Source organism: Ambystoma mexicanum, chromosome 1q, assembly GCF_040938575.1.
Source record: "Ambystoma mexicanum isolate Mex_15411 chromosome 1q, UKY_AmexF1_1, whole genome shotgun sequence".
Classification (NCBI taxonomy): Eukaryota; Metazoa; Chordata; class Amphibia; order Caudata; family Ambystomatidae; genus Ambystoma; species Ambystoma mexicanum.
The window spans coordinates 183,276,296-183,304,189 of NC_090922.1; the positions used below are offsets into that span (position 1 = coordinate 183,276,296).

The 27,894-nt window shown below is 44.7% G+C and overlaps 1 protein-coding gene across 1 annotated transcript in view; it reads left to right on the top strand.

Annotated features, from left to right (window-relative positions):
• The first annotated feature begins 5,797 nt into the window (after positions 1-5,797).
• Positions 5,798-27,894, top strand: part of LOC138526369 (dickkopf-related protein 3-like) — a 1,508,461-nt gene continuing 1,486,364 nt past the window's right edge. Inside the window, exon 1 of the mRNA XM_069637031.1 lies at positions 5,798-5,853. The gene's annotated coding sequence lies outside the window, so the exon portion shown is untranslated. The remainder of the gene's footprint in view (positions 5,854-27,894) is intronic.

A 27,894-nucleotide genomic window follows, 5' to 3' on the forward strand; every position in this document is an offset into this window, starting at 1 on the left:
ATCAGCCAATCAGATGTCGAGGTTGTGGATTTGTGTTGAAAGAGACTGTGTGTGGTGAAGATGGCAGAAGTGGAGAAAGTCAGGGTGTTGGTGCTCGGAGATATGTTTGTGCATGGTTTACAGCAGAACGCTGAATGCAGGCACGTTGCAAAGAACTTTGATGTCAAAGGAGTGGAGGTGGTGTGGAGCACTGTGCCTGATTGCAATGTACAGGGAATTGTACAAGTTTGTGAGGATATGGCCACGATGAACAGTCCGCATGTGGTAGTTTTGCACTATGGTGCTTTCCATTTGGGCAACGTCAGTGCCCCTACTTTGTTGGCTGATTTGGAACGCTTGGTTCAAGCCGTAATGAAGATCCTTCCAAATGCAAAAGTAATTTTTTCTGGATTACTACCTAGGGCAATATGGGACAATAGTTCAGTTTTTTGTCCTCAGCAAAACATTGCTAGGTGTGTCATCAACCGAGGCATGTGTGCCTTCATGGTTAGAGCTGGTATGTTCTTCTGTAACAATGAGAATATTGATGCCAGTAATGCTGTTAATTTTAAAGACGATGGTATTTCTTAATCTTTTACGGGAAATGCCTTTCTATTTTGGAATGTAAGGGTTGCTTTGGAGAAGGTTATGTGAAGATTTTAGGAGTAAAGTAAGAAAAAAAAACAAGAAAAAAAATACAAAATAACAGGTGTCTGTCAAGCATCTGTAAAAAAAAGAAAACGGCTCTTTTCAGAGCCAACTTCAAAGGGGAAATGGGGCACACTATTTAAATTAACATTCACCACGCTCAGATTTTCGATATGTCCGCGGACATGGTGGTAGTCCGCGGACATGAAAATCACTACGAGGGGGTTAGTATGTTCTATGTTACATGTATATGAAGTCAGGGATATTATGGTTAAGTTGTGCTACTAAAAACCTATGAAATTCAGTGAAAAAACTTTGTCAAAGGGACGTTATGATTAAGTTGCGCTACTAAAAACCTATGAAATTCAGTGAAAAAACTTTGTTAAAGGGACGTTATGGTTCAAAGTAAAACCGAAAAACCCCTGAAATTCGGCAGTTATGGTAAGATAGGCAACCATAACTCGCGCCGCCACCGTGCACTGTTAACACTAACACCCAGGACATCAAAGATGACATCACAAATGTCATTGATGACATCACTGATGACATCACATGTGCATTTACCTTTCATGAAAAGTCTGTACAAGGGATTCTTAGTGTAATGTTAATAAAAAAAAGTGTCAAAGATTATTGGAATAAATATCAAGTGCTAATCAGTGCATTAAGCTATGCATTGATATAAATAGCATTCTATTATTAACTTCAATCCAGTATACTAAGGTACTCATGTAGAAACATAGGCATTGTGTGCAGCATACATGATGGAGGTGCAATATTCATAAGCTTGCCATGTTCAATATTGAAATGATAACTGTTTTCATATTAGAGTTTTGCGTACAGTGAAACTTGTGATAAGTAGGTAATAAAACCCACTTACTACATAATTGCATTATTATACACAAATCACAAAGAGACAACACCACATACAAATATGAATATATACAAGGGAATTGAAGTAGGAAAAAGAAACAGCAATAGTAGCAGAAAGTGTTCATAACCTAATTGATTACCTTTATGGAGAGAAATGATTGCTCTGTTTCAAAGCTGTTACTTACCCTATCTATATATATCACATGATGTGTCTGGACCCTAAGGAAAATAGTGTGAGTACAACATATAAAAATATGAGCATATACAGGGAAAGCACAGTAATAAAAAAAACATCAAAAGTATCAGAAAGTGCTGATAAATCTACTGATAATTTGAATGCACAAAAAGGATTGCTGTCTTTCTAGGTTGTGACTTCTCCTATGTATATGTTTCATATGATATGACTGGACCATAAGGGAATTATTCTAAGAACATACTTGAAAGAAAAGTCTACGAATATAGTAATTTACAATTTTTAGTTCCTGACTGTTACTGAAGAAGATCATGTGGCCTAGATATGTCAGGAAAGGAAAAAAAGGGAGAGCCAGCCACGTGATGTCATCAGTGATGTCATCAATGATATTTGTGATGTCATCTTTGATGTCCTGGGTGTTAGTGTTAGCAGTGCACGGTGGCGGCGCGAGTTATGTTTGCTTATCTTACCATAACTGCCGAATTTCAGGGGTTTTTCGGTTTTAATTTGAACCATAACGTCCCTTTAACAAAGTTTTTTCACTGAATTTCATAGGTTTTTAGTAGCGCAACTTAACCATAACGTCCCTTTAACAAAGTTTTTTTTACTGAATATATATATATATACACGGATTGGATCCTGGATGAAACACAATTGGATGTGCCTGAACGGGAACAAGACTGAGTTATTAATTTTCGGCTCATCTCAGGCCAGGGCTAAAACCTAGATACCAGTCTTTTTCGATCCATGACTATAGTATTCCTTTTTCCAAGAAGGTTAAAACTCTAGGCTTCCATCTTGAGCCCTCACTTAGCCCTGAAGCCCATGTCAATCAGACTGTTAAAAACTGCTCATATTATCTCTGTTTGTTGAAGAACATTCCTGTCAGAGTCCAACTGTGTATCTTTAGCACGGGCAATAATACTATCTAGAGTCGACTATGGTAACGCATTACTGACAAACGCAAACAAAAGTAGCCTGCAAAGGCTGCAAGTGAAACAAAACGACGCTGTGCGCATCCTTAAAGGAAAGACCAGGAGAGAACATATCACCAGTAGTCGACAAGATCTGCATTGGCTCCCAGTTCAAGCACGTGTCCAATTCAAGGCAGCTGTGCCTGTTAACAGATGCCTATGTGGTATTATACCAGCCTATCTTAAAAGCATGGTGTCATCATATAAACCTATAAGACACTCGCGGTGTTCAACAACACAAGTATCAAGCAGACTAACGGCCTTGGAAGGTCTTCTCCAGTCACCTCAGCTAGGCTTTGGAACTCGCTTCCCCTAGATCTGAGACAACAAGAGGACTGAAAAAGATTCCGCCGACAGCTAAAAACGTTACTCTTTGAGTAAAGCTCTTCTGTATTTAGATTGAGTTCTAGCTGAACGTTAGTCCCGTTTCTTTGTTGTATCGTTGTGTTTATGTTCATGGTGCCTAAGTCCTGTGGGCTCTCGGCACCCTATAAACAAATAAATAAATAATACAATTAATGTGTAAAAGAATAGGGAAAGCATCGAGATATGCCTGCAAATCCCAAACCCTCTTTTTGTCTTACACAGAGTCCTATGGTCACCAGACAGAATGCACAAGTCCAAAATCACCCCCATCTCAATGTGCTGGAGATTAATAGATTCTCAAGAAGTAGGCTCAATAGAAAATATGCTATTTTCCTGCTCATGCCTGTCCAAGTTTTGGACCTAGATAACAAAGAAAAGCATAGACAGACTACAGCTGAACTCAAACATATCACTAAAGGAACTATGCCTCAACACTGTCAATAAAGATAACAAGGATAGAATTCTCACTCCCAGGCATACAAAGCTTCTAGACACATTACTAGCAGCAGTCATCCAATGTATAACCTCTCAATGGAAAAACCAAGAACCCCCATCTCACAGGGCATGGTGAAACTCCATCTGCCTGTCACGTAGACTATAACAAAAATGATGTGAAGATCCAACCTCACTAGCAAACTTTTAATCTATTTGGAAACCCCTAGAAAACTTTGTAAGCTACAGCCAACCCAACGTCCAAAGCAAGAACCAGTACACAGAGGTTCACAAACCTCCATATTCTAACATCCTGTTAATCATCGATAGCATATCCCTGATCTTTCCGAAATAGAACACAAAGGCTAAACTATGATCAAGATCACATATGGCTTGGCTCGGCTGCGTGTGGGTTTTACTGCACCCTACTCCTTCCCTCCATATGGGGATCAATCATACAACCCATGCTGCTCCCTAACGGATACATGGTCCACCACCTTCTTTACCTCAAGAGATAAGCACAATGCTGTCATTCCTGTGATGCAATACCCACTTATCGAAAAGTCAGTTCATGCTGTAACCTCAATGGCAGTACAGAATAACGTTTAGGACTCCCTCCGCTGCCCGCAGATTCCCGATCACTACCTTACCAGGCTCTCCTCTACTCTCTCTATTTTTATTCATCCCTTTCCTTTCCTCAAAAATGTAACAGTTTACGTTCCCAAACAAGACACCAAAAAGCCATGTAACAGATGACCACCAGTACGTAATTCATTTAGTACAGAACATTTGCTCAGAGTTTATCTTGTTGCCTTCCTGGAATTGTATAAAATACAGATTCCAGAGCATTTATAATGCAACTGTTATATGTTTCTTTCTCTCTATCTCAAGAAGCTTGCTCTGTTTTGTTTCATATCAACACATCCTGTTGTTGTGGTACCACCCCATGTATACCAGCTGTCTAGCCCAATATTATTCCACCATATTTTACACATCCTTCTTTTGTTTTTTGGGGTGACAGCGCTTATGATGTAATGTTTGCTGTTCTTTTGCAAAATCTCAATCAAATGTTTCCAAACAAAACATAAGAAGCGGATATAGTCATTTGGAAGAGCAGGTGAAAGTAACACTCGCACATCCCTGGTATCAAGACCCCCGACCCCCAACCACCAAGTCTCTTAGACTCTCAGTGTTCACGGATAGCCTATTCAGTTGCTCGCTTTGACATAGAAAAGCAGTCAATAATCATGGTATTTACCTCAGACAGACTAGTAGATTAGATCTGGCGTAGAACCTGTCAAGTGCCCATACTTGCCAACTTTAGGATTTAGGCGGAAGACTCACGATTTTTCAATTACAAATATTGCTATTTTTAAGTTTCTATCCCGCCTAAGATAATTCTAACCCCATGCAATCCTATGGGAAAATGCATCTCTCCCGCTTTGTCTTAATCTGCTTTACAGTTGGTCCAGAACCTTGGAATGCCTGCGTGTCAGTATATGCCCTGTTTAGCTGTACCTTTATTTATGCCAACACAGCCAACTGTCATGCGTCCACCAACGTGTTCCCACTACCCCTCTCAGGATGCAATCAGTTGTTTGTGTCAACGTGTTCCCACATACCCCTCTGAGGATGCAGTGAGTTTGTGTTTCAGTGTACCCGTCCCTCAGAGAGTAATAACAAAATTACGTTTTATATATCGTTTCGTGGCGGATTCCTAACGCTTTAAGCACTGTAACGAACTACTCCCCAGCCGATTTAGTCTCACCCTGACCCCATTTTGTTCTCTGTCGCTCTGGCGTTTGCGCCTGTTTCCCTACACTCTTCAGTCTATCTGGGTTCCCGTCTCATATATGTTCACACCCAATTACCCAATGTCTCCATCCATGCCTTTGTGCTTCCTTTTTTCTGTGACTATATGCCGCTGCCCCCCATGCTCTCGCGTGTCCATGCCCCGGTGTCTCGCTATGCCCATGCCTCAATAGGCATACACATCATGATGCTCGAGTCGTGTGCCCGCTGCTCACGTCTTCCTGAGAATCTATGGCCGTGTCTCCATGCTATGTACCTCAACGGCCCTCGCATCTGAAAATGTCTCATTACTGTTATGTCCTGGCATCCCGAACTTCGGCGGGAGATACCATTTCGTACAGGGTAAGACTAAGTGAATACATGTCAGCACTATGCAACCTGTACTACATTGGTGTACTCACAACCTGTACTCTGTTGGTCAAGTATTTCTGCATAGGATTCTACGCGGCCTTTCTCCGCTTGGTAAAGGCGGGTCGGTGAACCTGCGAGCATACCCCTCCAGCTTCACTGTGGTGCGGCCCAACTGATCGTATCCTGGCAGCAGTTGGCCTGTGTGAAGCTGCGAGGCGTAGGCAGCAGGTAAGGGGCACACTGGTAGAAAAACAAGGGAAAGGGTATTAAACACGATTACGGGGGCCGACAGCAAATCACAACGACCATGCCAACATGAAAGCCACTAGCACGTTTTATTTGTATTACTTATATTTCGCTGGTTATCGCCTCACATAAAATATTACTAATGCATCCACTATTGTGATCGTTTTTTAAATATAAAAAGTTCGTTTTTCAGAAACCACATTGGTAAAGCGATTTTACGAGACTGTAAAAATAAGCAGCTACTTTTTTGCTGATTACTGGAAAGGGAAAGACATGCATTGCAATGTTATGTATTTTTAAAACTGCTTTTTTGCTGCTGACAAATCTGCAATAAAAATACGCAAAAAATTCTTCAAAAATTCCGTTTTAAGAGAAAATTATGTTATAGTATCAAAACGCAATCAAATGTACATAATTCTTTTGAATATTTACAGAGGCATATACAGGGTAGGGCCAGAGCAGGCAAGTCCCACCCAAAATCTTTAAATGACCACTCAGCAGCACTGTTTGGGCATTTACAGTTGTTAATGTCACTGCGGTGGGCCCAACTACATTATCTTCAGGCCCCACTTGCTATGCAATACTGGCTACGCCTGAGAATATATATATATATATATATACACTGAAAAAACGTTGTTAAAGGGACGTTATGGTTAAGTTGCACTAATAAAAACCTATGAAATTCAATGAAAAAACTTTGTTAAAGGGACGTTATGGTTAAGTTGCACTAATAAAAACCTATGAAATTCGCCAGTTATGGTAAGCTAAGCAACCATAACTCGCGCCACCACTGTGCACTGCTAAGACTAACACCCAGGCCATTAAAGATGACATCACATGTCTAGGCTAGCCTCTTCTTTTTTGTTCACTGCCATATCTAGGCCTGGTGGTTTTGTTTACTGACAGTCAGAAACATAACTTTCAAAAGGTATTACATTTATAGATATTGCTATTCTCACATGTTCTTACACTACTTTCCTTAGAATTTTATTGCATTTTATGATGTACATATATAGGGGAAGAAGCAGGCCTGAAACACAGCAATCATTTTTGTGCGTGAATACAATCATGTAGATTATACACAGTTGCTAATGATACTGCCTCTTGTTTGCTTACTTTACTCTCCATTTATAAGCCCCATATTTGTACGCATTGTAGTCTATTTATGTTTTATGTGTATTAGCAGAAATATGTATTAAGTGATGCATTATTAGCTACTTAGTACATGTTTCACAGTACTGAAAAGTGATACCGAAGCATTCGCCGTTTTATTATATATCTTTGGAAAATTACAAATATTCCACCTCTGTGGTGTATGCTGCAGCAGCCAATACCTACATTTCTGTATGAGTAGGTTCCTGTACTAGAAAGAACACTGCAATGGAATGTTCTTTAGAACACTACATTGCGTAATGAAGTATGTCGTTTATTACACATCTCCCGATAATCCCTGATACTTTTGCCAACATTACATTCACAACCCCTTGGTATGAAAAGTAAATGCACATGTGATGTCATCAGTGATGTCATCAATGATATTTGTGATGTCATCTTTGATGTCCTGGGTGTTAGTTTTAGCAGTGCACGGTGGTGGCACGAGTTATGGTTGCTTAGCTTACCATAACTGGCGAATTTCAGGGGTTTTTCGATTTTACTTGTAATAACGCCCTTTTAACAATGTTTTTTTACTGAATTTCATAGGTTTTTATATTAGTGTAACTTAACCATAACGTCCCCTTAACAAAGTTTTTTCATTGAATTTCATATGTTTTTGTTGGTGCAACTTAACCATAACGTCCCTTTAACAACGGTTTTTCATTGAATTTCATGGGTTTTTACCAGTGCATGCTATTTTCTTACAACTTACTAATATCATACTTACCAAATATAACAATATTTGTGTCCAATTTACAAAGTGTCACCTTAAAACTCTGCCATTTCCCACCTTCTAGAATCATTTTGAACACTTCTATACACTTTATGCACCAATTTCAAATAGTTTTGCATCCGAAGACGTCTACGAACATCTGACTTCATTGCGGACCTTCCAGACAGTGCCACATGACCATACAATGGCGAGCGGCATGATGACGTGTCCGAGAACCCGTACACACTTCACAATAAGATCCGTGCTTTGCAGACAGTTCGGAAATGCATTTTCAACTGATCTAGGAACTTTCAACTTCAAAATTTCCCTTGCACAGTTCCAACACCTATTCCTACTCATTATCCATTAACAATCAAGTACACAGTACATACTTTTAGCAAAACTGCTTTTTATCTTAAAATGGCATCAGCTATTGCCATCCCTCCTCCCCAAGAGCCACCACCACTGCTGTAATCAAGGAGCATAAGAAACACTGCCCCCTACTTTAGAAATAACACACGCGCAACGTTTTCCCCTGTCCACCTGCCCCTCCATATTAGTGTTTGGGACCTCTACCCTCATTTCCCCCCCCACCTTTCGTTCTTAGCTCTCCTGCCAAAATAATAAACACATCCAAAAACAACAAAAGGAATGTTCCTTTAGGAACCACCGTTCACAGTTAAAAAATAGAACTAAAAAAACATGTAGACTCCATCTACTTTACATTTCTCACTAAAGTACATAGACTCAATAAGATTTTCCAACATTTCCATTTGCATTTTGTGTTATGCTAATCGGAATATTGTGGCGTTCATCCCCCATTCCAGGGACTGGAACGGTGGATACCGGCCCAGCAGCCCAAGTTAGCAGCCCAAGCAAAGTGAGGGTGGATAACGAGGTCTCCGGATCATTATCCCCCCATTCCAGCCCCTGTATTGAGGGATGGACGCCATTAGCACCCTAGGTTCCCAAAGTGGGAACCCAAGGTGCGAAACAAGGATTTTCCTTCCTACACGGCGTCCCGGTGTAGTAAGGAAAATCCTTTTCCAAGATGGCCACCATGGAAGGGAAGGTGGGGTTCCATACAGGGCCCTTCTTCTCTTTCCATGGCAGCCTGCAGAAGGCGAAGAGAAAACTCTATGACCATATTACTACAAGCACATTTTTCTTCCCTTTCAAACCTATTCCAATTTCGAACAACTTTACCACAAAGCCGGTCCGAGGTAGACATGGCCACAGCCACTTTAACCCCTTGTGTTGTCCCTCGTGGTGATGGCCAGTAGCCAGATTTTCCGGATCATGACCTTATTCCATGACCCAGACAATCTGGCCACTGCCCATGGCTACTGGCTATACCTCAGTCACCAAAAAGGTATATCACTATTTTTTGTACCTACATTATGACACTTGTTCAAAAATAAAACAAGGGCACATTTGCAAAACCATGCTTTCAGATCATTGCCAATGCTCCTGCCACAAGTTTGCTGGAAATCCACACATGTTTTATTTTTCAAAAGTGTCAAATGTATGCACATACAATAGTCATATAAACTAGCCCCCACTTGGCAAAATCCATATAGACTTTATGAAAACATTTATATCTAGATCTAAAATCTTTTTGCAAACTTTTGTGTAGATTCGTCAAATTGCACCACATTTATAAGTCTTTACAATATTTTGGGACCCCCCCTCTAATTTTGCCCACTCCTTGCAAAATCCCACCAAACATTGCAAAAACGTTTATATCTAGATCTATAATGTTTTTGCACACCTTTGTGTAGATTCGTTAAATGGCACCCCATTTATAAGCCTTTAAAATAATTTGGGACCCCCCTCTAATTTTGCCTCCTCTTGACAGAATCCCACCAAACTTTGCAAAAACCTCTAAATCTAGATCTATGATCTATTTACAAACCTTTGTGTAGATTCGTCAAATGGCACCACCTTTATAAGCCTTTAAAATAAAGTGTGACCCCCCATCTAATTTTGCCCCCTCTTTACAAAATGCCATCAAACTTTGCAAAAGCATTTATACCTAGATCTTTTCTCAGTTCCCCAACTTAAGTTTAGATTTGTCAAATGGCACCTCATTTATAAGCCTTTATATTATTTTGGGAGCCCATCTCTCATTGCGCCCCCTCTTGACAGAATCCCACCAAACTTTGCAGACTCATTCGGAATCAGGTCAAGAATATAAGTGCAAAATTGCATGCAGTTTAATTAAGTCGCTGCAAAGTTATAAGCCATCCAATAACTGCTTTTCACCAAACCTGTAATGCAGAGGTGTCCGCGAACCTAAGAGGCCTGTTCGCGAACATCCAGACTGTTCGCAGACTTTCGCAGCAAAAACGCCATTTTTTTGCCTCTTGCAGCCATATCCCATCCCATCCTCATCACCCTGCACCTCCCCAGAGATTATTTGATAAGTTTGACAAGTGCAAAGTTGTGTTTTTTAATATGTTTTTACCGCGATGTCCGCGGACAGCGGCCGCTGTCCGCGAATCAAAGATGGCAGGCGCATCGAGAAAATGCGACGCACCTCACGCTTCACTCCAACCAATCAGCGAGCACGTTGCATGTCCGTGGACATGACGTAAGCCAATTGGCCAATAGGTGTCCTGTCCGCGGATATCACACATTTTTTTAGACCTACTTTTTGGTCGTTTTAAAAAACTACTGGACGGATTTTCACCAAATTTACAAAAGCACGCTTTTGGGACCAAGCCGTTGCTCCTACTGCAAATTTGATGAAAATCCGTCCAGCGGTTTGGGCTGCAGGCGCGACAGTTCAGTTTATGGGAAAAAAATAAATTTTGGGACCCCCTATAACTTTGGCCCCCCTGGATCAAACCTCACCAAACATTGCAAAACAATTCAGAGTGGGCCATATACTTTTATTGCAAAGGTTGGTGAGGATTCATCCGGGGGAGCTAAGTTATAAGCCGCTCAAAAAGTGCTCTTCCTATGGGTGTAGAAACTTAACCGTAACTACATGGCCGCTACTGCAGGCCATGTAATATATAGAGAGAGATGCCACATTAAGGTTCTCCCCTGTTGCTGCCAGTCACCTAATTTGCTCGGGCCCTGTAGGGTATTACCCCACTGGAGGATGAGTGAAACCCTTTGCTGTTACTGAGTCTTGTATTGCTCACTGAGTTTAGCCAGGTTACCATGGAATAGCCATTGGGAAGATCCATTGGCTTGCCTTTAACTTTGAACAACTGAGTATAAATAAGTGTTGTGAGATCTCAGGTGTAGGCACAAACCGTTTAGTACTCTCTCGTTTTCTGTTTCACGACATCACTTCATGTGACGCCACTTTCTGTGCTGTCACTTCTATTGGTGCCCCCGGGTCATGCGTTGTACACTAAGGGCCTCATTACGACCCAGGCGCTAATGGTTTAACGGCGCCGTGAAAGGCGGCGGCGCCGTTAAACCATTAGCACCTGATTACAAGGTCCCTTTGCGGGACCCGTACTTAACGGCTGGTGTAGACGAGCCGTTAAAGTGGGTGCCGCAAAGGGACCTTGGCGATAATTACGGCAACCGCTATTAGCGGTGCCGTAATTATCGCCTTCCCCATTCCCGTTACGCCCTATGGGGTAAAATGGGAATGAGGAAGGGCCAATGGTGAATGGGGAATTACCGCCCCCGCCAACCTTGTGATGGGGGCGGTAATTCCGCCATCCACCATGGCGGAGACCGGCATGGACCATGGTGCTAACAGCACCATGGTCCAACGCCAGGGTCGTAATGAGGCCCTAAGGCATCCCATCCCAGAACATCTAAACTTCAGCAGTTTGGCACCCCTGAATGGAATGTGCAATGTGAGGAGGAAAAGGCACGAGGACGTTTTGCTCTTGATGTGCCTTAAACCCCATTTCCCCAGCTCATAACGGAACAGCATCAATCTGCAATTTGATTTAGAAAAAATAAAGGAATGCCATAGCAGATTTCGGCTTAAAATGTGACTGTGTTTTAACGGCATTGGCAAGAGAAAGTCTTTGCAGACAGTTATTTTTCCTCTTTGCTACGCCCACTAGAGCTGGAGTGGCTCTGAGAAGACACTGGCTCGGTTGCCAGGATACCGGATTGATCTGTCCAGAAGGAGTCTGGTGCTCATTTCCTTCCCCACCCTTGATATTAGTCTATTGAGCTGAGCTGAGCTGTGTACAGATTGTGTTGCCATACTCACCGAGGAGGAATGAACACATCCAGGGTAGAAAATCAGCCTGGTTACCGTTATCACGAACTTTGCAATCCCTCGGTGAGCTGCTGTATCTGCACGGCACGTGCGTGTGCAATATTGAGTTTTTTTCTTATATAGCCCTCGTTAGAGCAGTTTTGGTGCGGGTGTTGTGGAAGTAATAGGTTTGAATTATTACCTCATTTAATTGTTTTAGCAACCTCAAAAAAGGTTTCGTGACCCCTAGCAAGATTCAAACGTTGGCATATAGGATGAACATAACTCAAACAGCATACACCTAGCAGACTGAGTTACGTTCACGTTGTGACCAAAGACGGTGTGCCTTGGGAGAGAAAGAGCAAGGCAGGCATCGTTTGAAGGCTTTCAACTGTGCACACAAAGCAGGCAGGTATGAGAACGATTCTGGACCTCTCCCACCTGAACCATTTTCTTCGCTAGGGCAGTAGTCTTCAAACTGTGGGGTTGGCACCCCGAGGGGGGCCGCAGTAGGATCAGGGGCGGCACGAGGCTCATCGAAAAGGAAGTACAATGACTGCTTTTAAGAGAAAATGTACGCAGTAATGACATCTCTGGGGGCCCGCAACAATATATTTACTTAAGGGGAGGCTCAGCTTTAAAAAAGTGTGGACGCCACTGCCATAGGTTTCCACATTTCCCTATGAATCCAAATATTTATCTCCCTCGAAAAAATGAATTACCTATGAGGTGGCATCATTGGCAAGTCCATCCTCTGCTCCTGGGTCTTTGTTAATTACTGCCTGGACACATGGCTTTTTAGTATTCGCTCCAGGTGTTAAAGCACCGCATGAAGGGAGCCAAGCATAATCTTATGGGAGTATAAGGGGTGTGTCATGCAAAGGAGAGTGCACCCATGGCTATTTTTTCTGTCTTTCCGCTGCATGCTACATCCGATACACAAGGCAGAGTGCTTTCTCACGCTGCCTAGGTCACAACTAGGGAAATAGGCAGCAGAAGAATGAAGGGTCTCGCAGAGCGAGTGCCTGTAGTGGAATGAGACACAGAGGTTTAATCAAACCTTTAATGTTTCACGTAGTGTAGAAAGAAGGGAGCGTTGCCTGGTCAACAAATATACCAGCCACCAGTTGGTGAGTTGTTTTTTTGGAGGATGCAAATATTTGCCACAAGTATGCGATTGCAACGCGTAGTGAGGGAGCCCGAACTAACGAACATGGGTTTGGAGTTTGGGGGGTGGGGGTTCTTCCCCTCCCCTGAGAAAATGTTTTGAATAATGGGTTAAAATGGCGCATTACACTGCACTTTCTGTGAAAATGTGGGTAAAAGGATTAACAATTTGGGTAAAAGGCCAACAATCGGTATTGTAGAGTGTAGGGTAACTCATCAAATAAAAAAAAAAGTACAATAGATGCAAGTCATCAAAAGCGCACAGGGCATTTCCCAATGCATTCTCTTGGTGGTCCCTGCAATATATGCCAGTATAAAAAACCTTTTCATGCTGGTTGCTGTGCCCATACATTTCTATGCTGGCTCCGCCAACATATGCTAGTATTCCCATATAACACCATATTCATGTTCTCTTTAAAAAACATTTTATAGTATCATCACTGGCACTGGGCACAAAACTGGCTCTGCCAATACATGCCAGTACTCATATGTAAGAACCTACTCCCATTGGTTTGGCCATTAAAAGTGACAGGTCACAATACGATAACCTGTCCAAACTAGTTCCCATGTAAATTGAAACACTTATCATGCTTGATTCATCATAGATGCTCAGTTAATAAAAAGTCATGGTACAGTAAAAAAATATACAGGCCGCTACACCAAAACATCAGTCTAGCGAGGTAACACTACTTATCATGCTTACTTTTTTAAAGATGCCAAGTAATGAATGTCATACCACAGTAAGCAATGGCGAGACTGACTGCACCAAAATTCCAGTCTAGCCAGGTAATGACACTCATGAACTTGGCTTTGCCCGAAAATACCCGTAAAACATGCAAAGTCAATAAAGGATGTGTCAAAAATGCTCTAGTGATCCCCAGTCTCCCAGGCCTTATACACACACATGCACACATGCATCTCCTTTCACCCACCGGTCACTCACCCATACATGATATGATATGATATGGCATTTATAACATGCCTATACGCAAGTGTTTCAAGGTGCGACGAGGCAAGGGAGGGGGAACATAGGGAAGACAGACAGCGATCCTACTAGGCCAAGTGTCTTTCAGATCGCGCAAGTGCATGGGAAGGGGGAAGGGAAAGTGCAGGGGGGGAAGTAGGAAGGGGACAGTGCAATACATGGGATAATAGAATAAATAACAACGTAAAGTATGGCCAGCAGGTGGCAAGTGCAAGGGAGAAGGGTAAGTGCAGGCATCATGTGTCAAGTGCTAGTGGTAGGACTGTAGGGATACAGAGAACAGTCCCCGAGTGCGGGGATTTCCAGGAGGGCAGTGCAGGTGTGCGACTGGCAGGGGGGGCCCGGACCCGAGACCAGAGGGTGGCCAGGTACACCAGTGCTGTTTCAGTATAAGCCAGAAAATCAGCAGGGGAGAGGAGGAGAAAAAGCAGAAACAAAGAGAAAGGTTTTGAGGTGCTTCCGGAACCGGAGATGGTTTTCCCCACGTTTCAGGGGGGCAGGGAGGCTGTTCCAGAGGGAGGCCCCGGCCGAAGAAAGTGATCTACCACCAACTCGTTGCTTGGAGAAGCGACTGACCCTGAGGGAGTTGGAGGTGGATGAGCGAAGAGCTCGAGGAGGGAGATATTTAGGAAGAGAGAGTTGAAGGCATTGAGGCCCTTGCCCCCAGAAGGCCTTGTGGACGATGCAGAGGGTTTTGAACTTAATCCTCGCAGCCACTGGAGGCCAGTGCAGAGATTTCAGTCCTGGAGAGATACGATCCCTGGGCTTGAGGCCAAGGACCAGTCTCGCAGTCCGGTTCTGGATGAGCTGCAGAGGGCGGAGGGTAGAAGCAGGCAGATCTAGAAAGAGGCTGTTGCAATAGTCCATCTTAGAGAGAACCAGAGCTCTGGAGACAGTGAGCTTCTTGGGGAAGGATAGGAAAGGTAGAATACCTCTGAGAAGGTGCAGCTGGTAGTGTGACTTCTTAGAGATATCAGAGATGTGAGGAGAGAAGGAGAGTGTGGAGTCGAAGATGACCCCGAGGGTTTTAGCCTCACAGGTGGGAGCAGGGAGAAGGCCAAGAGAGGCCGGCCATCCCCTCTTACATTCATTCACACTGCATTCACCCCTCATGCACACAACACAACATTCAAACACACACCAGTGCATTCATACTCATTCACCCACGAGTCACTCACTCACACATTCTCTTACATCCACTCACTGCATTCTTTACACAGGCACACTCCCACCCACAACATTCAAAAACACACCATCACCTTCATACTCATTCACCCACCAGTCAGTCGCACCATCTCTTACATCCACTCATTGGGCCTCGTTACACGGACGGCGGTAACCATGGCGCTAAGAGCGCCATGGTTGCCGCCGTTATTTTACCAAATCCGCCTTGGTGAATGTGGGAATTACCGCCCCATTCCGAGGTTGGCAGGGCGGTAATTCCCCATTCACCAAGGCACATCCCCATTCCCATTTGAGCCCCCATAGGGCTCAATGGGAATGGGGAAGGAGCAAATAACGGTACCGCTATTAGTCTGACCACACGTTAAGGACGGGACCCGCTGAGGGACCTCGTAGTATGACGCTAAGGGAATACTGGCACCGGTGCCCTTACCGGTGCCGGTATTCCCTTAGCGCCATCCGTGTAATGAGGCCCATTGTATGTTCAATATGTATTAAACACATCATCACCTTCATACTCATTCACCCACCAGCCACTCACTCACACCTTCTCTTACATCCACTCGTTGCATTCTCTACAAAGGCACACAGCCACCCACAACATTCAAAAACACACCATAACCTTCATACTCATTCACCCTCCAGTCACTCACTCACACCTTCTCTTACATACACTCATTGCATTCTCTACACATGCACACAGCCACCCACAACATTCAAAAACACACCATCACCTTCATACTCATCCACCCACCTTGAGGTTTATAGCTTTGCAGAATCGATATATCGTCAAACTCCTAATGGCTATGGAGAGCAGGGTTTGTCAGAAGATAGGAGTGCATGTTGTACTTACTCCCCTCCCAAAGATTTGGACACTGGCCCGGACAATTGCTGCAATGCATAACCTGACAGGGGCCATGGAGAGGGAGGCGGGAGCTACTGATACCTCTTTTTTGGATTCTTGGGTGTCTTCGTGATGAGCATAACTATGAAGATTCTTGTGCCTAATTTTATTTTTTCCGCAATTATCTTTTGTTCCTATCAACTATGTCTACTGTGCTGTTCTCCCAAAATGCCTTGAACTGCTGGCTGAGATGATGATTGTGACCCTGTCGGCTAGGTCCACTGCCATTTCATCTCACATTGGTACTCAAACTGATACGGAAATAAGTTCAGGGGTGGTCTTGTGTGCTCCACCAGGTTGGGGTGAATGTGTAGAACAACGGGTAGATTGCGAAACTGGTGGAAGGGTAGATTGGGATTGTCCAGCAGAGGAGCATGGTAACGGTGGGACCAGTATGAGAGATGGCTGTGAGGTTTCATTCCCCAGAGAAGGTAAAATCGGTGAAGTGGATATTGGTTTGTTAGTTTTAATGATATTGCTGCAAGACGTAGTTGGCTGCAAGTGAGGGGGGAATGTTGGGGTAGTTGATAGAGGTCCCACGGGTACAGAGAAGTTTGACATCTGTACGCCATATTGGGGACTGGGGTGACTGTGATGTTGACACAAAGTTGCAAAGTGGCACAACTATAGTTAGTTAATGTGAATGGGATAAATGTTACTTTTAGTGTTATTTGTATAAGATGATACATTTTTAGATGTGCATGCGCGTAGCAGTGTAATGACAACTTAGTTATAGATGCAATGTAAATGTGTTGAGTGCCACTCAGTCTCATGAGAAGCGAGGAGATTGTGATGAGGGGATACAGTAGTCTATAACACACACATGTATAAACATACATACACAGTAAGCATTTTGGGATAGCTGGGAAATATGGGGTATATTGGGAATAGCCGATTCTGTGTGCCTCGTGTCCCCTCATGTGTGAATCACTGAAGCCTGGATCTGCAAGGTAAAACCCTGAATGTCCACAGGAAACTGTTTTTTTAAGATTGAAGGCTGAGAGAGCAGCAGCTCCGGTCAGTTTCGGGCAGTCCTGAATTATGGCCTGGTCCTATTGTGGAGGAGCGATGTAGGGCCTCATCACAAGTCCGCCAGTAATCCGGCGCAATTTCCGCCGAGCAGAAATACTGTTACCGCCGGGTCGTATGGCGGTATTAGCGCCACATCAGAACCTGGCGTGAACGCTTGCCTGACTCCGGTGGTATCTCTATTACAGGCTGGTGGAAACTGTGCCAAAATAAGGGTTACTGTCTTAATCCTGGCGCTACTAGTGCTTGCACCGCGAGCCTGCGCTATTAGCGCCAGTGCTGATAGCGCTGGTGGAAATAGCATCATCGCCGGAATGAGAAGCATTGCGGCGGCCATTTTGAAAAACACAATCCATCAAATATCTCCACTTCCTGTAGCCAGGGAAAGAAGCCAGAATGTCTCAGGAGAGGATCAGAAGCAAGGCGGCAGAAAATTGCCTGCATAAACCAAAATTCAGTAAGGGGGAGCTGGTGGTCCTCACAGATGAGGTCATTGCACACTGCAATTAACTATTTGGCAGTCAGCAGTGTAAGACCACAGGACAGCCATCTGGCATGCCATCAGCCAGAAGGTTACTGCAGTGGCAAGTGTACCCTGTGATGGAGAGGATTGCCGCAAGCAGTGGAACGACCTGAGGGTCAGGGTGCAGGGACTGGTGTCGCAACACTGCCAGAAGTCCCTGGCGACTGAAGGACGCACTGTGGACCCACTCGTCCTCACCAGCTGAGAGAGAAAGTGCAGCATGGTTCTGGACATGGAAGGAAAAGAGGGGTTTGGCGTTGCAGAGGCGGGTGCCAGCAGCCAGGAGGCATGAGGTGAGCCAACCCCACCCCAACATGTACAAATGACAGCGCAGCATGAGATGCCCCAGTGGACAGGGACACATGTCAGCAGACCCAGAAGTTGCGTATGCCAACATGGTGGAGTGACGGGGTGGCACATCAGCCACCCTCCACAGTAACCTTGGGGCAGGGCACCAAGGGCACCCCTAAGTGTCACACCAGCGGGAAGGGTTGGCAAGTGACCTATCCAAATGCCATGCACACCAGGACCCTGCTGGTGCACCCTGTGCCAGCGGGATTGCGGAGTGCGAGTGACAACAACACAGCAGCAGTCAGACCAGCATCTTGCAGGCCCAGTTGGCTGGCCACATGTTGGCATGGCAGTCAAGCCACAGGGAAGTACATATCGCCATACACGACATGTACTCAGATGGCCAATCGCTGCACAGCAGTGCCCCATACAGCCATGCCAGTGACATGGAGTAAGCCACCACCCCCAACTTCACCATATGAGTGCCACTCTTTGAGGGGATGTGGGGGCATGAAGGACCACAAGCATGCCTGCCATACATCAGCTGCCCCGGCATGGACACCCTGCCCTCCCCACACACAGGCCAAAGACAAACTGGCCAAGTCTCACACACTCATTGCTACAAGCATCCCCATGATGCTCGGCCCACATGCAATCTCCCCTGACCAACCATGCCCATTTGCCAAAATATGTGGGGTCCCACTCTGTACCATAGCAAATGTGTCTTGTATGCCAACACACGTGGGGGAGCCATACCTGACAACATTTCCTATGTCCACGCATCGCCAGAAGCATCAGAGGAGGAGGTGGATGCAGGCCTATCTGGGAGTGGCACATCCAGGCCCTCAAGGCTTGCCATCACCACCACCCCACAAAGGCCCAGTCAGGCTACGCCAAGGCGGATGTCCCGCAGTGAGATACTGCAACAGAGCAGGGCCAAGCCAACGGCCACTCCACGGCCCACCAGAACCAGCGCAAGGCACACTGCACCCACTCCCGCAGGTCGAGAGTAAAACACCAAGGCCACACCTGCTGGCAGGTCGACTGTGGAGACACAGAGAGACACCAGCCCGGTGTCACCACCTACAGAGCATCCACAAACCCCAGAGAGCACTCCCTGCCGCTGGCGTCCACAGACCTCCCACACCCTCTTATGGCTTTGCTGAATGCAGCCCAGGGCCACTTGCAAAGCCCCTTTCCCATACGCCACACACCACTAAGCAGCACTGTGCTGCAGAGGCTGGAAGAGATGGAGCGCATAGGGAGATGGTGGCGATAGGGTACACCCACTCAGAACACCTGCAGGCCATACGGGACAGCATACATGTGGTCACCCACAGGATTGTGCGGGCCATCACGAAGAACCGGGCCGAGACAACTGCCAGTACGCCTGCCCTGACACTGTACTCCCAGAGGGTGACGGGAATGACTGAAGGTGTCTCTGCACTGGCAGAGGCCATCCACCAGAGCAGATAGTTGACACACCAACAGCTCTGGGGGCCAGGCCTTCATCCCTTCCACTTCTACGACTCACTCAGAGGAGTCTCAGCAGAGCACACTGAGGCATCAGTCCCACCGCCATCTGTTCCCAAGATCACTGTGGGCTGGCAGGACGGGGGCAAGGGGGAGAGGCCACAATTCTAAAGAACACTGTGACACATATTGCCTTGAGTGGCCATGCTGGGGAGTTGGTGGTGGGAGGTGGTAGGGGGGATAGTGTGCTGGGGAGTTGGTGGGGCGTAGGGGGGAGAGTGTGCTGGGGAGTTGGTGGGGGAAACACGGGGATAGTGTTTCCCTGGGAAGTTAGTGGGGGGGAGGAAGAATAGTGTTCTGGGGAGTTGATAGGGGTGTAAAAGCAAGGAAATATCGAGGCTGAGTACCACAAAAGGAAATACACCAAACACGGGCTATAAAGATTCACAAATCTTTAATACTGCGCAGTTACAAAGAAACACAGATCTGATACAGATAGCTATCTGGCTCTCGACACCCCGCAATGAGTACCAGCCCGTCAGAGTGAGGAGGGAGAGTGCTGGACATGTTAGCATTTGCATTTTTATACATTTCCTACAATATTGTCCAGCCCCTCTACAGGTTAATAATCTGCGGTCTAGAGTTCATGATGAGTTCGCATATAGCTCATACAATAATATGCACATGGATTAAATGTGTTTGTATTTCCCTCAAGTTACAATGGCGAAGTGTATTCCTGGATTTAGCAGTGAGCCTCAGTACATATCTCTTCACAATGTAGTTCTGCCAGTGTCCACGCTCGACATTTACATAACATTGTCCTCGATGTGTATTCGTGGATGAGGCTTGTTAGTAGGGGTGTACCGAACTTCGGCTTCGAGTAAGTATTCGGCCGAATTCCGGCTGAAAAAAAACTATTTGTCTCCGGCCGAGTAGTTCCTAACTATTCGGCTATTGCCGAATACTTTGACATTCTCATTTGAATACAATGCAACATGAACTCAGAAAGGCAAACGTAGACTTCCGTTTGCAAAACTGAATAGAATTAGACCAGACAAATTGCTATCACACAGCTGAAAAATATCTTACATTCTAATCTTCTGTTTAAGGCATGTTTTGTTACAGATTCTTAGACAAAAAAGGTGCACATCTTTTATACTTAGCCTGCAACAAAATAGGAACATCTTTTCTTTTGGCAAATGTTTATATGCAATGTGCGCTTTTTTTCAGGTGGAAAAAACAAACTGAAAGAAATGTGCATAGATACTTTCAGTTCCTGTCATGTCACTTCCCATTGCGTACGTCATAGTGCCCCCTTTTCTTTTTTAAGGACTTGAGTCTTGAGTTTAACATCATCTGATATTTTATCAGGAAATTATAAGTTGCATATGTTTGTGTATTGATGAGAAAGTGTGGCTAGGATAAGTGAAAAGTGAGCAGCATTTGTTTGGGTGGGGTGAATAGTTGTGTGATGCAGTTCACGCATTTCAGATTTCCTCTTGACTTGTCCTGCATGAGCCGACATGAACCATTTTATACATTTCTATGTGAGCTGCAAAGAAGTTTTGAAACTCGACCGCATCGACTTTGCAACTGAATGGCGAATACAATGCATCTGATTCACAAAGGCAGTCCTTTTGCATTTGTGAAGCCTCCTACTTTAACTGGCACTGAATATGCAACAATCTTCTGTACATTTGGTTCCTTCATTTTGGTTAAATCTGCTTTATTTCTGGCTTTAAATAAAGATGCTACATTAATTACAATGAAGAGAAATAAAAGTATAGAATGCATTTAAAATGGTGATTTATTTGTTTTTTTAATAAGTGTGTTTTTTTTTAAGTTTGGAACATGATTTATAAAGCAACTATTCGGCCTCATATTCGGCTTCGGCTGAATAGTTGACAAACTATTCGGTATTCGGCCGAATACCAAATATGCTATTCGGTACAGCCCTACTTGTTAGTGCAGACAACAAGTCATGCTTAGTGCAAGGTCTCATTACTTAGTCTAAACAGTCGGCCCTGGGACAGTCTAACCATTAACAGAACTCAAAGGTCAGGAAGGCTTGGAAACACAGCTTGGAAACACAGTCCACCATTTTAGAACAGAGAATCATGCAAACAGAAATCCAAATGGCGGATGATTCTAAAACGGCGTCAAAATCGATCTAAAATCGGAACTTTGCAACACGGTTTTCTTCGCAGAGCGACTAGGTTTAGGCCAATATAAATCAAAAGGAGGCACAATATGATTTCCTGTTTAACATACCCTCCTTTTGGTCTAAGCCAAGCGCTAGACTACAACTAGTCACTTTATGAGTAACTCCACGTCTCAATGTCCATGCAACCTGAATCACAATCATCAGAGATATCAATCGCCATAAAGTCTGTGACAGAAATTTCCTTCAACACAAATTCGTTGGTCATTCTTTCCGGTGCGCGTACCTTTTGTCCTAATGTTCCCATTGTCTGTGCACAACATCCCCCTAACATTGAACATATGGCAGGAAGACATTGTACACAGCAACAGCAGAACAACAGAATACCGAGAATAATCGATAAGACTGAAAGAAGCTTCCATCCCCAGGATCGTAAGAAGTCCCAGAACCAAGCGCTAAGATCCCAATTTCCCTCGGGAACATGCACTTCTGAACGAAGGACGTGCAGATTTTGTATAGCCTTAAAGATGGTTGGGGAGGAATCGGATACGAAAACGCAACAAGCGGACCCCACTAATTTGCATACTCAACAACGCTCAGCCAGGATGACGTCTAATGCCATCCGGTTCTGTAGTGGCACTAATCTGATTGCCTTTTGCTCTAGAGTCATGTTATAGAGTATGTCAGTGGTCCGGTTGATGGTTTTCTCCAGTATTCTCGCTAGTCTTCTGATAACCTCGGAGTTTAGTATATCCCCCAAAAAAGGTACAAAGGATTTCGCTACGTCACCCAGAACTTGTGACGAAGTATCGCCATTCTCGTCCCGCCTTGGACGAGCCCTAGAGATTTCAGTGGTGCTAGCTATATACACCCCTGGAAGAAGAATCCCTAAATAACAGGTTCCCTGCCAATCCTTAGGTAGCCATGGGAAAGCTTCATTACCGCAAACTAAGTAGACAGGTTCGCCTACATACAAAGGTCTGTCCTCACTGGTCAAGTTTGCAGCATTGGTGCAACCCTTGAAATCACCCATTGACTGAGTACCATTCCTTTGTATGCATAAAGAAACTGAGTTGGGGCTATGGTTAACAGTTTAGGAAGGTGGCGTGGCATTCCTATTGCCTATAGGAGCCATCTTGAAAGAGATCAAATATTGAAAAGGTCGAGACAGTCTATCAGAAGGTCTAATGGAAGCAACATTAAGCTTGCTTCTATTTGCAAAAAGTGAGCATCCCAGAGGCGTTAGGACTCGCCTTTCACAGTTATTCAGATTTGTCCCATCAAAGTTCCCTGAGATGCTATCATTCCATCGGCCAAAGAATAGAGCCTTAAGAGAAGCATAACATGCAGTAGTAAGAGGCAAAGGATGAATATACCAGCCCAACCCTTTGTCTCCATATTGCGGTAAATGAGAGCAGACCCAACAGTTAGACCTGTTCAAAATGGCATGTGTTGCATTCATTATAAGCAGTAGTGTGTCATTGTGGTAACTCTGTCTGTGTTGAGAGTCTCTGAAAGAGAGTGTGCAGATGCACGAAAGGTGTAGGTACAGTGGGTGCATTTTCAGTGGGCAAAAATGTTTCAAGCGGACGTATTTCTTCCATGTACCAAAATCCCAAAGCGACTAATATTGTGAAACCGGTTAACATGATTACAAGTAAACAATATGTTTTAAAAGACCATGTATTCGATCGTCCATCGTCTTTGCTGGCCACACAGTCACTTATTTGTTCCGTACGGGTAGAGGCGATAACAGGCATTGTTCCTTTGAAACGAAAAACTCTGTAGTTCATTTGCTGGTGATCTCCTGATCACGCGTTTTCTAAGTCCTTCCCTGTCCCCAGCCAACTATTTTCCTTTGTATACAAAAGATAGGGCAAAGCACAAGCCCTATGATGATTTTCCTGTTGGCACAGCCGAACCGTGCAGTAAGTCTAGCTCCGTGGACGCAGATTGTACCTTGTGACTCCTGGTACAGTGTGATCTGCGAACAGTGTGTCGTTGCTTCCTGATAGAAGTGATGAATTTGCAGCAGAACCTAACAGCGGTGCAAAAGGATCTGTAGGAGAGTGTGGAGATGAAACAGCTGTTTCCCCAGGCCCCATGGGTTCAGGGAGTGTCTCCGAAGCACTCTCAGCACTGCTTAATGCCGAAAGACCGTTGGAAGCAGAGCAAGTAAGTTCCTCCGTACCTTCTCTGTCGTGTGGCAAAGGGAAGGGTATCCTCTTGACATGCGACGCATGTACCCAGTGCTTCTTGCCTTCCACCCGAATCGCCGTCTGTGTGGCCAGGAGGACCTGGTGGGGCCCTCTCCACCGCAGTGCGTGACAGGATGCTCTTTCAAATGCCTTAACGAGCACCCACTGCCCAGGTCGGATACTATGACCTGGCCCCTCGTATTTTGCTGGGAGGGCTTCTCGCACCTGTTGGTAAATCAAATACAGATTTTTAGTTAACCGGTCACAATAATCGGAAAGATGTACATGATCAATGTCCCTCAGAGCACTGGGTTTCGGGAGATTCCAAATTTTAGCTGGCCTACCCATTATCACCTCATATGGGGAGAGCCCAGTCTTAGTCTGTGGGGTGGTGCGCATTGACAGTAACACTATCGGTAAGGCGTCCGGCCATTTCAATTTGGTGCCGGCACACGTTTTAGCAAGCTTGTTTTTCAAGATTCCATTGTGTCTCTACTAATCCAGCATGTCTAGCCGAATGGAACCGTTTATCGATCTGGAATCCCGCGCATATCTGCAGAATTACAGCAGCGATAAAATGTGGACTATTGTCCGACCAGATGACCCTTGGCAAACCAAACCTAGGAAAATATTCCTTGAGCATGGTTTTCACCGTTGTCATTGCTGTGGCATCTTTTAAAGGAAAGGCTTCAACCCATTTACTAAAGGCGCAAATAACAACCAAAACGAACTTAAAATTGTTACAACGCTCCATTTCAATAAAGTCACTTCAAAGGGGACAGAAGGTGGACAAAAACTACCCCTTGGTGTTGATGTGCCCTTCCCTTATTGTGCTGTAGACAGATCATGCAATTCTAGACAAAACGCTCGGCTGTTTTCAAGATGTTATCGTTCACCCAGACATTTTCTAACATTTAGCAAATTTTCCTCATGCAGATGTGGGTGGGCCCATGAGCCATTGTGACCATCATAGTAATGTACGCATCTGGCAGCATCCATTTTCCCTCTAACTTATCCACCCAACACCCATCATCGTCCAACCTCGCCAAACCCTCAGCCATTGCTTAGTTTCTTCTGAAGTGGCATCGGCTTGGATATTCTTTACAGATTCAATATCTTAATCTATGGTACAGACATTTGCAGCTTCCCTTGTAGTGTACATATCTGAATAGAGATCAGTAGCAGTTTGTTTGGCTATCTGGTCAGCGAATGCTTTCCCTTCTGCGCTGCGCATTTCATTATCGCTAACTGAGTGGGAAGTGCAAGTGCTGAAAGTAACCGCACTATCAAGGAGCCATATTGAATCTTCGTTCCATGTGAGGTCAAGAAACCTCGTTCTGCCCAAAGTCTACCGAAGTTGTGAAGTACCCCAAAAGCATACTGACTATCAGTATATATGTTTACTTTAAGCCCTTCGGAAAGTTCACAAGCTCGAGTCAATGCAATAATCTCTGCGGCCTGCGCGGAGTTATGCGAAATTCTTTTGGTTTCCACAATCGTGCTTAGTGTAGTGATGGCATAAGCAGCCGTGGGTGTACCATCCAGAAGTTTGAAGCAGGAGCCATGGCAAAACAGCTCCCCTTGTGGGTCGTTCAAAGGTGTATCTTTCAGATCAATCCTTTCTTTAGTTTCTTGTTCTGTGGTGTAAAGGCAGTCATGTGACATTTCGTCACTGCAAGCAGTACCTTGCGGTATAGGTAATAGTTCAGATGGATTCAATCCACAACACTGCTTGATTTGTATATGCGGTGCAAACAAGATCAATTCATATCTCGTTAATCGTGCGGAAGTGAGGTGTTGTGTTTGCGTTATATTTAATAGAACATCTACAGAGTGAAGTACCAACAAGTTTAAAGCATGGCCTAGGATCATACCCTCGCACTGTTTTACAGACGCAGCAGCGACAGCTCTCAGACATCTCGGCAAAGCGCATTAAACAGGATGAAGGGCGAAAGAAAAGTAACTGCACCGCCTATTTTTCCCTCCATGTTCCTGCGTTAATACAGCCAAAGCAAATCCATCACGTTCATGCCCATACAACTCGAAGGCCTTTTCATAATTTGGTGTGCCCAAAACTGGTGCTGAACACAGCGCGGTCTTGAGCAGATCAAAAGCTTTCTGGTGTTCCAAGTTCCACGACAATGGCAAAGAAATGCCCTTCTTTGTCAAAGCCAACATTGGTTTAATCACTAGTGAGAAATTGGGGATCCACTGCATACAGTAAGAAGCCATTCCTATCAAGCCTCTAACTTCCTTCTGTGTGTTTGGGACAGACATGCTAGAAATTATTTTAATCCGTTCAGGCGCCAACCTTCTTCCCTCCTTTGACAGGAGATAGCCTAAATAGGCGACCTCCTGTCGACAATATTGAAACTTTTTCAGTGAAGCTTTATGTCCATGTTTTGCTAGGTGAATAAGCAACAACACGGTGCCCCCCCTTACAGGCACTTTCTGAATCTGCAGCCAAAAGTAAGTCATCAACATATTGGAGCAATGTACAAGTAACAGGCAACTCGAGAGTATCAAGCTGTTCTTTCAGAGCCCTACTGTAATTGCCCGGACTTTCCGTGTAACCTTGTGGCGCACGGATGAATGTAAACGAGCGTCCCCCTAGGGTGAACGCGAACAGATATCTGCTATCCTTGTGTATAGGAATGCTAAAGAAAGCATTCTTAAGATCTACGACACTAAAATGAGTAGCAGAAGCTGGGATCATAGTTAATATCGTCGTTACATCAGGCACAATAGGAAATTGTGGAGCAACAATCTTATTGATAGTGCGTAAATCAATGATAAAACGAAAAAGGAATGGCATTATCTCCTTTCTTGTACACAGGCAAAATCGGACTATTGCACAAGCTGCAATTTCTTCAATTACCCAGCGGTGTACAAAATCGGAAACTATACACTTCAAAGCTTGCTCACCATCAACCGAAATCTTATACTGGGGAATACGTGGCAACTTTACTCCAAGTTTCAAAATGATTTTAACAGGCTCAATCTGTAAAACTCCGACATCATTGTCATCAATCACCCATAAACACTCTGGAACGTCACTAAATTCCAGCAGCAAAAAGTCTAGTCAGGAACTTGAGGCAGAAAATTGTTGTGGTGAAATCGTCAAACGCACTCCATCTGAAGAACAATGAATTACCGCATTTAATTCCTTCAACAGATTCAACCCCAAAACATTCTCTCTACAGTTCGTTGTCAAAAGAAACGGACAGTGATCCGTAAATGGACCCAGTGTAATCGGTACCGGCGAAGAAACCAGACAAACCACTGGTGTACCAGAAAACCCTACAGAAACATTGGTTTGCCCTGACAGTGGAATGTTTGGAACCCGTGAATGGTCAATGGAACACTTCTGTGCTCCTGTATCTATCAAGAATAGATGTTTCCTATTTCCCACTATCATTTCAACTTAGGGACCTTTCTGATTAACGGGAATAGGCGTTGGTTCCAAACCCTGCTTTGGTGTCATGCATGCCGGACGTGGTCCTACCTCCTACGCTCGTAGAACAGCTAGAACGTTCTATTCCAAATGGCGGTTGTTCGATACGTTGCCGGGAAAACGACGTTTGCACTTTTCACGTCGCTAACTTCACGTGTATTCTGCTCGTCACGTGAACTACGGCATTACGTATAAAAGCAGCGTGGAAACTTCACTCGCTGCTTCTGATCAAATCAATTGGCGTTGTGTAGCTTTAACCTCCGTCCTGCATCCTTGCAGGTTACTTCAGCTACTTTTTGGGCCTTCTATAGCGTGTTTTCCGCCACACGATGATTCCTGGAGCTGTTTGTTCGCGTGTCCTTCCACACGCGCACGTTGTCTTCAAACGCGGCAGTCCTGGGCTGCGTGAATCCTGTTCGCGTGCAAACCCACAAGCGCACGCTATCTTCAAGCGCGGCTGGCCTGGACTGCATGAATCCTGTTCGCGTGTAAAATCCACACGCGCACGTTGTCTTCAAACGCGGCTGTCCTGGGCTGCGTGAATCCTGCTCGCGTGTAAATCCACACGCGCACGTTGTCTTCAAACGCGGCTGTCCTGGGCTGCGT